The sequence below is a fragment of the Silene latifolia genome, chromosome 6, assembly GCF_048544455.1.
Source record: "Silene latifolia isolate original U9 population chromosome 6, ASM4854445v1, whole genome shotgun sequence".
Taxonomy (NCBI): domain Eukaryota; kingdom Viridiplantae; phylum Streptophyta; class Magnoliopsida; order Caryophyllales; family Caryophyllaceae; genus Silene; species Silene latifolia.
In genome coordinates, this window is record NC_133531.1 from 122,217,329 (window position 1) to 122,225,423 (window position 8,095).

General features: G+C 39.8%; 1 non-coding gene across 1 annotated transcript; it reads left to right on the forward strand.

The window, feature by feature from the left end:
* Positions 1-471: 471 nt before the first annotated feature.
* On the forward strand, positions 472-578 carry LOC141589486 (small nucleolar RNA R71). The gene has a single exon (XR_012520423.1). It is a non-coding gene; the product is annotated as a small nucleolar RNA R71 (small nucleolar RNA).
* The last annotated feature ends 7,517 nt before the right edge of the window (positions 579-8,095 follow it).

Here is an 8,095-nt window from a genome sequence, read left to right on the forward strand (position 1 = left end):
CTTGGTGGTCTTGTATTGTTGTTGTAGCTTTGAAAGGCATTAACATCTTGGACATTCTCCTCATACCCCCCATTGTAGTTGTTAGCACACATGTCAACGATGTGACCATTTCCCCCACATAGCTGACAAGGTGAAAGTTGGACTACCTCCTCCGTGGGTGGAACATGTGAGGTGGTAGCTTGATGAACTTGGTTCCTTAGCAATTTCTCAAGTTTCCTGGTAAGAAGATCAAGCTTAGCATATTTCTCGGCATTTGAACTAGAAGAGTTCTCCTTAGGGTATTTGCCATTTCTCCTAAGCATGTTTCCCCTTGATCCATATTTGGCTTCCGAGTCTACCATTTTCTTGATCAATGTCGTCCCTTCCTCATCATTCAAATGGTCGAATCCCCCTCCCGCGGAGGCATTCACCATTTCTTTAGTTCTAGGCAACAAGGTCTGGAAGAAGGTTTGGGTGACATACCACTCGGGAATCCCGTGGTGAGGGCAACTAGCAATAAGGTCTTGATATATATCCCATGCTTCACCCAAGTATTCCCCATCTTCTTGTTGGAAAGTGTGAATTTCATTTCGAAGCATGGCGGTCTTGGATGACGGATAGTACTTGGCCATGAACGCCTTGGCTAAAGCGTCCCATGTTGTGAATGTATCCGGAGGGTGAATATTCAACCACCGGTCCACCTTACCCGTCAAACAAAATGGGAACAACATCATCCTTAGAGTGTCTTCGGATACCCCGTTCTTCTTCATCATAGAGACCTTTCTCTTGAACTTTCGTACGTGAGCATGAGCATCTTCTTCGATGTGTCCCCCGAACAAATTTTTTTCAATCAACCCCACTTGGGCGGGGTGCATCTCAAAGTTGTTAGGAGCCATGGTGCCAAAATTAATCGGGTTACAAGAATCATTATGGTTAGGACGATTGTGATCACGTAAAGCCATTGGAGGTGGTGGTTATTGAGGTGGAGTTGGAATTTGAATGTTGTGAAATGGGTTTTCTATTGGGGTCTCAATTATGTCGTTTGATTGTAGTGGGGTTGTAGTGTCAATGATTGGTATGGTGTGTGGGTTTGGTTGGTCTATGTTTGCTTGAGGATGGTTCCGAACTCTATCAAGGGTCCTTGTCCTCAAGGTCCTAAAAAACCTTTCGGGGTCGGGATTGAAAAGTAGAGGTTGATGGTTCCTCCTATGCATGCACTCGACAAACCGTTAGTCTCCTAGTATTTTTACACATTAGGGGAGGGCAAGAAATCACACACTCTACGATGAAGCACACAACTACTAAAGCAAACTAACAAGTGAGATAAAACTAAAGCTAAGACTCTTAATAAACTAAATATAACCTAACGCCATTCCCGGCAACGGCGCCATTTGATTAGTAAGTCTATAGCCATCAATCCTTACCATCAACAATATTTGTAAACCTAGTTTAGGTAGTATAAAACAGGGTCAAAACACGAGGATGGTGGGGTGTATACTCAATTTAATACGAGTCTAGTTTAGTCGGAAAACAAGAAAGATTGATTCTAAACTAATGACTAAATTCGAACTAAAACGAGTGATTAGCAAGATGTGTAAATGATTGATTTGAAGAACTAGGGTAGTTGGGTTCCCCTAAGCAAGGTTGGTCAACAAATATGTGTCAAAGGGTTTCCGGGTAGAAAATAATGAAGAAAGCAAGTTAATTTCCTAACCTTATCTTAAGATGGACACAAGAATCATCATTTAGTATCCTATCTCTTCATAAACATTCTATCAAGCAACAATACAAACTCTCATTCATAAAGAAGCTAAGCAAAATTGTAGAAAGGTATGAACTTTCATACACACAATTCAACAAACACCTTCAATGCATGATTATGAACAATTATATTTCCACCCAAAACACATATTAACAACCCATTTGATTGACCTAAACCCTCACTTAGGTTCCCCCTAAACCCTAGTGGGAGGCTACTCACACATGGTTACAAAGTAAATGTAAACAAATGAGTAAAAGCAAGCAAACATGGCAACAAACATTATAAGAAGATGAACAATCACTAATTATCAAAGGGAGATGTGAATTATTGAATAAACAAAGTAAATAAAGAGAAGAATTATACCAACAATAAGGAATATTGATACTCTGATTGAATTAAGGAAGAAATTCTTCAATATCTCCAAAATACAATCCAATAGCCAAATGTAAACAATTGATAATAACTACTACTAGGCTAATTTTACTAAGTAATTAATATTGATTAAGGAAATATTAGTGCTTTTATGAAGGAAAGATTGCATAAATTAAAGGAAAGTTTCAGATCTAGGTTTGTGTGTCAAAAATGATTAAGGAAGGGGGTATTTATATGTTGCATACAATTAGGGTGAAAATTACAAAGAGGCTTCAAAATGCGGAATAGTACTCCCAGCCGGTGGGCCGGCTGCCAGTGCTTGGCCCGGCTGGGAGTTCACTGGAAGAAATCTCTTGAAATCAATCATCAGGTGTCTTCTGCCAGTGGTCCACCAGCTGGGAATGCATCTTGACTTTTTCCTCTCTTAGTTTGACTTATGTGATTGGCCTGTACTCCCAGCCGGGTGGCCGGCTGCCGGTGCTAGCACCGGCTGGGAGTTCTCTGTAACTTGCTTAATTTCTTCCTTCCTCTTGTTCTCCCAGCCGGATGATCGGCTGCCGGTGCTATCACCGGCTGGGAGTTCGCTGTAACTTTCCACCAAAAAAACCAAAATGTCAAGTGTATAGGTAGTCCTAGCCGGCTGACCGGCTACCGGCCTACTGGATGGGAGTACCTTCTTAGCAATTCCTCCTCTTTCTTCATGCTTAGTCTATCTAAAGGACTTGCTTGGTCCGAATCTTCCATTTCCGCTCCAAATCCTACGAGACGGGCATGATATCATAGACTAGGGAATCGGGCCACAAAATGCAATGCAAGACACATAAAACCGACTCAAATCGAGTCGGAAAACATGAAAATAGAGAGGAAAATTGGTGCATTTAAACACTATATTAATATTATGGACGCTATTGAAAAGCTAAGATTTGTGGAGAGCTTTAAGGAGGTAGATCCTACTATCAATGAAATTTCAAAGAAGAAGAATAAAGAGAAGGCCAAGGAAAAGGATCCTATTGTGATTAGACTTCCATTCCCAAGTCGCCAAGCTAAGCCAAAGCTTGATGAGCAACTTGGAAAGTTCATGGAAATTTTGAAGAACTTAGAAATCTCAATCCTATTCACGGAATTGATCAATCATGTTCCGGCTTATGCAAAGTACATGAAGGAAATTCTTACCAAGAAGAAATCCATCTAAAAGTTAAAGACTATTGTCTTTACCAAAGTGAGCAGTGCTATTCTTCAAGGGAGTTCCCATCCAAAACTCAAAGATCCGGGAAGTTTTTCTATTCCATGTACCATTGGCGACACTACAATCAACAAGGCATTATGCGATCTTGGAGCAAGTGTAAGTGTCATGCCATACTCGGTATGTAAGAGGCTAGGAATGGGAGAGCTCAAATGCACCAACATCACTCTTCAAATGGCGGATTGATCAACAAATATACCTTTAAGGGTATGGGAGGATGTTCCCGTGAGAATTGGCAAATTCTTCATCCCGGTAAACTTTGTCATTGTAGACATGGAGGAGGATTCCAACATTCCTATCATCTTAGGAAGACCTTTCTTGCATACCGCGGGAGCGGTAATCGATGTGAAACATGGAGAGCTCACAGTTGAAGTAGGGGTTGAGACAATTACTTTCAATCTTGATAAAATAATGAGAGCTCCCCGATTACATGAGCCATGCTTCATGGTCGATCACTATAGCCGAGAAAGCGATAGAAAGAAGTTAGAATCTCTATGCAAAGATCAAGCCATGGGTAAAGAAACACCACCCATATGGAAGGAGAAAGTGGATAACCTTCAAGTAGCTCTATTCGGAGAGCATGGAATTTTCAACAACAACAATGAGAGCTTGAGTAGCTCACCCATCATGACAAGTAATGAATAAGGCCTCATTGGCCATGACAACAAGAAATAAGAGTTTCTCTTATCAACTCATGACATCATTGGAGAACAAGCTAGTGAAGTTTGTGGTCTATGGGACGATGAATTTGAATGATTGGTCAATCCTTATACTGGAAATGCTATTACCTTAGACCAAGGCTTTGTTGATCCTTGTCATCACTTTGACTCGGACTACAACAATAAAGAAAACAATGCACAAAGGTCTACGCAAGATCTTTATCATGAAAATGAGCAAGCCTTCGACTACATCTACAAGGTGTTGAGCAACATCAACAACACCTTGGCTTTGCCCCCTTGACATCTCATCCAAGAATGAGAGTTTGGTGGAGTCCTCCCTAAACCACCATTTGTAAATATTCTAACCCCTTAACTCGCATTTTATTTCCTTTATTGCATCTTTGTCATTTTTGGATTTGCATTTTTATGCTTTGATCAAGATTTTTGACATGAGAGCAAGTGAGGGAGGTATTTTAGCGTGTTTTGATGTGTAGTGTTTGATTAAGTATGGGGATGGAAAATGCCTAGTCTAACCAAGCCTTTGTAGTGCACCCACAACATTTAACAAAGGAAAGGAAGAAAGAATGACATGGGAAAACGAATCCCCACGAGCAAACATGAGCTCGTGGGAGCTGAAGAGCATCCGAGCGTCCCCAGCATCAATCCGCGCATCCTGGCTATAGGACGTGGGAGCTGGGACAGTTTACTTTGAATAAAACCTCCTCTAAGGAAATCTGCGCAGATCAGCTTTAGGACGCTCGTCTTGACCTAGATCCGCGCGTCCTAGGAAGGTTCAAAATTGATGAAATTTTTGTTGTAAAAAAATCTGCACGTCCCAGAAATGATCCGAGCGTCCCCTCAGAAATCCGCTCGAGCTGAAAGGAATCCCCGCGTCCTGGCACCAATTTGTTATTTTAGGACGTCCTGTAAGACAATCCGCGCGTCCCGAGTCTGATCCGAGCGCCCCAGGCCTATACTTAAACAAAACACGGGACAACCCCTTCCTTCCCAATTCATTTCTATCTTTCAAAAACACAAACACATACATTTTCTCCCACTTAAACCATTAATCAATCCATTCAAAAACACCAATTCCTCAACAAAATTCACCACCATCCAAACAAAACTTGCTCAAAACAAGATTAAATCACTCCTTTATCAACAAAAGACCATCTAAACATCAAATTCCTCACCAATGGAATCGATTTTCTAGGGTTTGGGCAAAAATTCGAAAATCCTAAAATGGTTGAGGAATTGGTTGAAGTTTGAAGAAGCAAGGAACGTTCAAGCAAAATCTTGGTTTGTTTATACCAATTTGAGAAGGAGAATACAATGGCAAGGACCAAAGGCGGAACCAAGGCACCCAAAACTCAAAATTTATCAAAAAGGCAACAAGCTCTTCTTGCATCTAAGGCTTTGGTAGTGATCCTAGTGATCCAACCACATCTACTCCGGTTGTAGAACAATTGTCAAATTTTCCGGAGGTAACTTTCTTAACCGATGAGCATAGGATTGCATTTTTATCCCTTGCTAAAAAGACTATTGTGGTTACCAAGTTTATATGTCAAGATGCCTTGAGAAAATTAGGTGTGGTTGAGCGTTGCCCGTCTCCAAGGAAGCCGAGGTAATAATTAAGCAACATAGGGATCTAATTGCAAAGCCCTCCTCCTCCACCATTGTGACTCCACCCTATCCCTTTGCCTACCAAGAATTTAAACTGAGTGGCTCTAATGTCATGGTAGGCAACGACGATTTGACCCAATTAATGCAACAAATGCATAAAGAAGCTCACGATGATCGGGTGAATGCTTACCGAGCCCAATATCCACCCCTACTACATCTAGCTAGGCAAGGACTTCTTGATCCTTCATGTCCTTTGCCTAGTTGGGCGGATAAGGAAGTATTCTTCCCAAGTGCTTCTCAAGATGCCGAAATGGATAGTCAAGTCGGTAATGGAAAGGAGGTTGTTGTTGTTGAAGACGGGGAAGGTAGTGATTCATGCCAAGAAGAAGAAGAGAAAAGTTCAAGTTCCAATGATGATGATGAAAGTGGTGAATCCTCCGGTCAATGGAGGTGGATGATGAAGAAGATAATGAAGAAATTGATGATGAAAGTGACGATGATGGTGACGGAAATGATGCCGGTGATGAGGATGTCTCAATGAGCGACAATTGAGGGTTGACAAGGATTATTGGAGGATACCACAAGTGTGGGGTTGATTACTTGACTTTAACCCATTCCATTATGAGTTTCCTACACCTCCTTTAGCTTTGTATTTATATCATGTTTTTAATCTTTATCTTGCGTATTTGTTTTGAGTCTTAGCAATATTTAAAGGACTCCCACCTCGGTTCCATGGAGGTGTCATATTTTGTTCCCAATTGAAAAATCCAAAATGACAATTAGGACTCATGCATTGCATCCTTTCCTTGTGCATGAACTCCCCTATTTTTATACTAGAAATAGTGTCTTACTTGGTTTGGGGAAGTTCACACAAAAGAAATGTGAGTTAATTTAAATTAGCTCCCCGAACAATATAAAGCATGAATCATATAGGGTAGATTAGATTGCATCACTTATATATATGTCATATAGTTTGCATGTTAGTATAGAAATCATGCATATTCATATAGATTACATTGCATAATTTTATATCGTATTGGCCATTGAGGACAATGCCCATACTAGTGTGGGGATGGGAAATTCTAACTTAACTTCTAAAATAAAAAATGATAAAAATTGAAAAATTCATAAAAATTTGAAAAATTTAAAAATCCAAAAACATGTTCATTCCTTTGTAGTGTAGAATTGTATATTGTGTATATACTTGTGTTTTTTTGTCCCCTTATCACATTGGATCGACTACGCCACATCCGAGGCCTGAGGAATATAAAGACCGCATGGTATGATCTTTCCAATTTCCTTTTTACTCTCTATGTTAATGACTATGTGGCTTTATTTTGGTTGATGCGGTATAAACCAATGTGATTTTAGGAGTTGCATTTAGTTTATATGGCATACTAGTTGATAGAAGCATATGCATTAGGTTTTATATATGTTAGTTGCATCATAGCATGTAGTTGCATTTTAGGAAAATTTTTGTGAAAACACCTATTTGGAAAACTTGACAAGTGTATATAAGGCCCTTGTAGATATTTTTTTTCTTGAGACTTTGCTCATTAGAATACCTCTAAAACACCCTAGGATGTATCATGCTAGTATCCTTTGACCCATGAACAAAGCCTAGTCGAGAGTATCTTGTGATGTGATGACTCCTTGGCTACCGTTTATTCCAAGGTGACCGTTGAAACCATTTACCATCTTCCACTTCTATTATCATTTTTGTCAACAAAAAGGGAATAGGCAACAAAATCTCAATTTGAGTTCAAGTACCAAAATGAAAATCAAGAAGTTTGCACAAATTTGCATAAAAAAAAAAAAGAGGAGTACAAAAATAAGAACTCTTATGCTTCAAATAAAAGCACCCTCATTACAAATTAGGGTGACTTTGAAAATATTCAAAAAAATGCAAAAGTTGAAAATTGTCAGGCATCAAATTGTCAAACATCAAAGAAATGGCAAGAAAATTGTTCTCAAAAATGTCAAATGCCACAAGAAATTGGGGGGAATAACACAATCAAATGCAAACTCCCATTATGAAACTCAAAAGTATATTGATCCCTTTTTCCATTGATCCCACTTTTGTGCATGGTAGAGAGGGGACGACCCTTCTTCTTGTCTAGGCAAGAAGGGGGAATTCCGCGATCCTACAGTGTTTCTAACACCATAAGGAGTCTATTCTTGACAAAAGCATTTAGCAATTAAGGACGAAGGTACCCTAGCTTGAAACAACTTGGAGGTGATTTGTTGGTATCCTCCTAGGCTTAGTGACTTGAAGAAACCATATCTACAATGGAGTGTGTACCCTTAGATTATTTCCCTTCTAGATAATTTCCTCCACTTAGATGAGGAAAGTGGCTATTCTTTTGTAGATGCATCCATTACCTTCTTTTATGTGCTTAATGATTGGATGTATCGTCATTTTGGCAAGCCCCACCTTGCCTTGCAAGAAGGCACTCT